This window comes from Suricata suricatta, chromosome 4, assembly GCF_006229205.1.
Source record: "Suricata suricatta isolate VVHF042 chromosome 4, meerkat_22Aug2017_6uvM2_HiC, whole genome shotgun sequence".
NCBI lineage: Eukaryota > Metazoa > Chordata > Mammalia > Carnivora > Herpestidae > Suricata > Suricata suricatta.
In genome coordinates this window covers 88766280-88772424 of record NC_043703.1, presented here as the reverse complement: position 1 = coordinate 88772424, position 6145 = coordinate 88766280, and positions in this window count along the sequence as shown.

Here is a 6145-nt window from a genome sequence, read left to right as displayed (position 1 = left end):
CTTCCCGATGGATTGACCCTCTTATAGTGTTCCCCTTTGTTTATTGTTTTGTTTGGTTTTGAGGTTTATTTTGTCTGATATTTGTGTAATCACTGCAGCACTCTGTTGGTTAGTGTTTCCATGGTATACTTTTGTCCATTATTTTACCTTCAACCTAATTATACTTTGGAATTTTAAGTTTGTTTCTATAGACAACACATGGTTGGATTAAAAAAAAAAAAACTCTTCTGCCAATCACTGCCTTTGGATTGGAATGTTTGGTTTATTTGCATTTATGTGACTTGTGATTAGGTAGAACTTATGTCTGCATTTTGCTATTTGTTTTCTATATTATATCTTACATCTCTTTCATTCCTCTTTTCCTATTGCTATTACTGTCTTCTTTTGTGAAGTTATCTTCTATTATGTTATTCTAATTCCCTTTCTTTTACTCGGTAATTATATCTATCTGTATCTGTCTATATCTATACCTAGTGTTTGTCTTGGAAGTTACAATTATCAATTTAAAACAGTCTAGTTGGCATTAATACTAACTTAATTTCAGTGGTACACACAAATTTTGCTCCAATCAAGCAGTTTCTCCCACTCTTTTATGATATTATTGTCATACACATTATATCTTGTTCATATTATGATACCATCAACACAGATTATATTGTTTTATGTAGTTGTCTTTTTGTAATGTTTGTTTATTTCAGAGAGAGAGAGAGAACGAGGGAGAGAGAGAGCATGAGCAGGGGAGGGGCAGAGAGAGAGGGAGACGCAGAATCTGAAGCAGGCTCCATGGTCTGAGCTGTCATCACAGAGCCCAATGCAGGGCTCGAACTCACAAACTGTGAGATCATGACCTGAGCCCAAGTTGGAGCCAACTGAGCCACCCAAGCGCCCCTTATATAGTTGTCTTTTAGGTCAGAGAAAAGAAAAGTGTCACAGATTAGCTTTTATCTTGTTTTTGCCTTTAGTTTTAATTCCTTTGTGTGATTTTGAGTTACTCTCCAGTGTCTTTTCATTTAGTATTTCCTGTAGTGTGAGTCTGCTAGCAATGAATTCCCAGGTTTTTGTTTGGGAATATCTTAATTTCTCCTTCAATTTTTAAAAATTTTATTTTAGAAAGAGAAGGTGTGTGACTGGGGAAGAGGGGCAGAGAGAGAGAGAGAGAGAGAGAGAGAGAGAGAGAGAGAGAATCCCAAGTAGGCTCCACACTCAGCATGGAGACTAACATACGGCTCGATCCCATGACCCTGGGATCATGGCCTGAGCTGAAGTCGAGTCAGATTCTTAACTGACTGAGGCACCGGGTGCCTCTCTCAATTTTTGAGATTTTTGCTGAATATAGAATTCTATGTTTATAGCCTTTTTCTTTCAGTACTTTGCATATGTTGTCTTACTGCCTTCTGCTCACCAAGGTTTCTGGTGAGGAGACAGCTTTTAATTCTATTGAGGATTCCTTGTACATGATGAGTTGCTTCTCTTGGTGCTTTGGCCTTTGATAATTTGATTATGATGTATATACGTATAAATCTCTTTGAGATTATTCTAGTTAGAGTTTTTTTTTAACTTTTTGGATAAGTAGATTAGTGTTTTTCATCAAACTGGGAAGTTTTTAGTCATTATTTCTTTAAATATTCTTTCTATACCTTTCTCTGTTCTTCTGAGACTTCCAGTATACTTATGCTGATATGAGGCTCTGTTCATGTTTCTTCATTCTTTTTGCTTTATGTTCCTCAGACTGGTCAATATCAATTGACCTAACTTACAATGCTAATTCTTTCTTCTGCCAGCTCAGTCCTGCTGTTGTAATCCTCTAACATAATTTTTATTTCATTTATTGTACCTTTTAATTATAGGATTTCTGTTTGGTTCTTTTTAATAATTCCTATCTTTTTATTGATATTCTCTTTTTGTTGCTTTTGTACATTCCTTTAAGTTTTGAGATATTGTTTCCCTTAATTCTTTGAACATATTTTATTTCTTTGGATATACTCATAATAAGTGATTTAAAGTCTTTGCCTTTGTGTTTCCTCATGGACATTCTCTTGACTACCTAGAGCCTGGATCCTTTCCTGTTTTTTTATATGTTTCATAAGCATCTGTTTGAAACTGGACACTTAAAACAATAATATGGCAATTTTAGAAATCATATTTCCTTCTAACCCAAGGTTTGTTTAGTGACTCTCTTGGCATAATTTTATGAAGTCTGTATTCTTCGTCATTTTTAGCCACTGAAGCCTTTGCTTGGTTAGTTTAATGATTTGCTGAAATTGGACAAGGATAGTCTCAAACGCTGGAACTGACATGTCTTCCTGTCTTTATGGACAGCTGTGTGTGTATGTTGAGGCAGGTCTTCAGGGCTCAGGCAGACAGTTTATGCAAGTTCTGCCTCAGCCTTCACTTCTTGTTTGCTCAAAGCCTCAAAGTCTGCCAAAAGTGATAAATTATGGTCTTCTCAAGTCTTTCCCAGACATGTGTACATGTCCACATGTACACATATATATGTCCCTTTGGAGTCCCAGAATCTAAGGATTCTAGAATCTTCCCAGAATTATGTCAGATCTTTTCAAAGTTCCCTAAGGGATAGAAATACCTGAGTATATCCTTTTAAGATTTTTGGTCAGTCTCTTGTTAATTCCCACTGGTGTCATTACCTTAGCCAGCTGCAGCGTTAGACAATTGCTGCTGATTGCCTTTATCAAATGCCCTAAGGGTAGGACTATCTGCAGAGAGTAGGCTCTTAGTCAAATCAATTAAAGACCAGCCCTGAGAATGGCGCTTTACCTGTGAGCTGCCATACCAGTCAAATAGTGACAGGTCTCTGGAGATAGGACTTTTTGAGGCACTCCAAATCCTTTTGCCCCCTCCAGTGGCTGCTAGGCTGCTGGTTTTCACAGTTCTTATGGCAACAGGGCTGTTGGTTTTCAATGCTATATATATTCTCTAATGAAAACATATATCAACAGAAATATATCATGTTTAGTGGTCCAAAAAGAAATTCTCAAGTTTTGTTTGGTTCTAGTCCCCAAAATCAGACTGCTCAGCGCTTAATTATCATGTATACAGTATCTAAATCAGCTTATTTATTGTATATAAGTTATCCAGGCCCACGTGTTTATCAGAATCCTGTGGAGGCTTGTCAAAATACAGATTGCTTGGTCCCACTTTCAAAGTTTCTGATTAAGCAGGTCTAGCATGGGCCTGGGAACTTGTGTTTCTAGTAAGTACTGAGGGGATGTTAGTGCCGCTGGTTAGGGACCTGAGGGATACTTTCCTGAGAGCAGCCTTTTAGGATACTTTCTTCCCTCACATTGTGATGCTTATGGAATGCATAACACCATATTTACTAACAAGCTTGGTTTCGGTTTCCCTTTTCACTTGATATCACTCATTCTACAGTGGAATTGGGGCCCCATTCCTTGTCACACTGAAACATGGTTCTACTTTTAAGAGTAGTCCAAATTACATACCAGTTAGTTGGCAAATGTTTATTGGAAGCCTGATCCTCATTCAGTGTCGGTTACTAGGCTAAATGAGTAAGCTGTTGAAATTGGACTGATGTCTATATTTGTTTATTTATTTATTTTTTAAATAGTTTGTCAAATTGGTTTTCCATACAACACCCAGTGCTCTTCCCCACAAGTGCCCTCCTCCATTACCAGCACCTCTTTTCCCCCCTTCCCCTTCCCCTTCAACCCTCAGTTCCTTTTCAGTATTCAATAGTCTCTCAAGTTTTGCGACCCTCTCCCCAACTCTCTTTTCCTCTCCCCCTCCCCCTGGTCCTCCATTAGGTTTCTCCTGTTCTCCTGTTAGACCTATGAGTGCAAACATATGGTATCTGTCCTTCTCCGCCTGACTTATTTCGCTTAGCATGACACCCTCGAGGTCCATCCACTTTCCTACAAATGGCCAGATTTCATTCTTTCTCATTGCCATGTAGAACTCCATTGTATATATATACCACATCTTCTTGGTCCATTCATCAGGTGATGGACATTTAGGATCTTTCCATGATTTGGCTATTGTTGACAGTGCTGCTATGAACATTGGGGTACATGTGTCCCTATGCATCAGCACTTCTGTATCCCTTGGGTAAATCCCTAGCAGTGCTATTGCTGGGTCATAGGGGAGTTCTATGGATAGCTTTTTGAGGAATCTCCACACTGTTTTCCAGAGCGGCTGCACCAGTTTACATTGCCACCAACAGTGTAGGAGGGTGCCTGTCTCTCCACACCTTTGCCAGCATCCGTAGTCTTTTGATTTGTTCATTTTAGCCACTTTGGTGTGGGTGGTATCTCAGTGTGGTTTTGATTTGTGTTTCCCTGATGAGTGAGGTTGAGCATCGTTTCATGTGCCTGTAGGCCATCTGGATGTCCTCTTTGGAGAAGTGTCTGTTCATGTCTTCTGCCCATTTCTTCACTGGGTTATTTGTTTTTCAGGTGTGGAGTTTGGTGAGTTCCTTGTAGATTTTGGATACTAGCCCTTTATCTGATATGTCATTTGCAACTATCTTTCCCCATTCCGTAGGTTGCCTATTAGTTTTCTTGATTGTTTCCTTTGCAGTGCAGAAGCTTTTTATCTTGATGAGGTCCCAGTAGTTCACTTGTCTATTTTTAAATGCTTGTGAATTTATATTTGCTTCTGTTTTTAAAGCTTATGATTGAAAAATGCTCTTGACTTGATTAAAGCTAGTATGGCCATAGGGCTGTCTGAACATTTTAAGAACACTTTTGAGGCAGAAAGGGAACCCTGTTAATAGTTTTGCTAGAAAGAAGTTGTAAACTGGGGCTGTTCCAGGTAAATCAGAAAAAAATGGTCACTCTAATTTTAGAAAATAAGTTATAAAAACATTTTTTCATTTCCATAAACTTATTTGGGTTTTTTTGGCTTTAATTTTATACTAAGGTTAAGTCAATGTATTTTTTCTATTTATCTTGGGAAATAGTAAAAAGAGGGTTTTTTTTAAATAAATTCTTTTTCAGAGGAGAAGTAAAATAAAAAGTCAGTAAAGAAATTGAACTTTAAAAATAATTCTATATTTATTTTTATTCCAAATTACTGCCTGCATTTGGTTTTTGGTGACACAGGGAGGCTTAGATCTAATTCTAAATGAGATTAAGGAACTTGTTCATATTTCATTTTTATTTCTAACAAGTTAATATCTATAAATGCTTGCTTTTACACTGAGGGACGTGGACTCTAATAAGTGCTCTGGTTTTTTGACTTAAAATAGTTTCCATTGAAAACATTTTAAGGAGAATTTTTTCTGATAAAACTTAAAGACTTCAAAATAAAATACATGCTTATAGTTAGTCTGGTATTTACCCTTGGTCAAGCAGAAATATTAAGGTTTAAAAAATATTTTTAAATGTTCATTTAATTTTGAAACATAACTTGGGCAACGGGAGGGGCAGAGAGAAGGGGGGAGGGAAGAGAATTCAAAGCAGTCTCCAGGCTCTGAACTGTCAGCACAGAACCCTCAGGAACCCACCAACCCTGAGATCATGACCAGAGTCAAAGTTGGACACTTAACCAAGACTGAGCCACCCTGGCACCTCATCGGTTTAATTAAAGTAAAATTAACATGGAAAAGCTCTTCCAAAACTTTTAGTGTACGTATTTTTTCCTATGAAAAAATAGGACTTCCGAGGAGAAGAGTAAAGAGCTGATATGTGGTGAGAGTCTATAAATGGATATTTTACAGTTATGCCAGAACAGGTCTGCAAGGATATTAGTAGTTTCTTCTTTTTGCTTATCTGCATTTTCAAGGTATGATTTTAATTTTTGCTTGTTTCTGGGTTGAATGTTCCATTTCCTAAAAGTCTCCTAGGGATTGCCTGCACCTGCACCACGGAAGCGCGCTCATCGCGGCCGCGAACGGCCGGACTGGAGCGTTTCACCTTGTCTTCTATCGAACCTTCTAGGGGTATGTGTCAGGGCCTCACAAGGCTCAGTCTATGTGAGGGCGAAAATGCCATCGTCCGATTAAGTCCAGAAGTTCATGAACTCCTTGCAGGCGACTCAGTCCTGAGTCGTGAGTTGAAAGTGTGATCTTGTGGGAACCTAGGAGTTCAACCCAGCTCAACTCTCTCGGTCGCCAGGACTCCTGGCTCCATCGCCTTGGAGGCGGATCCGGAGGGGTGGGGCGACCCGG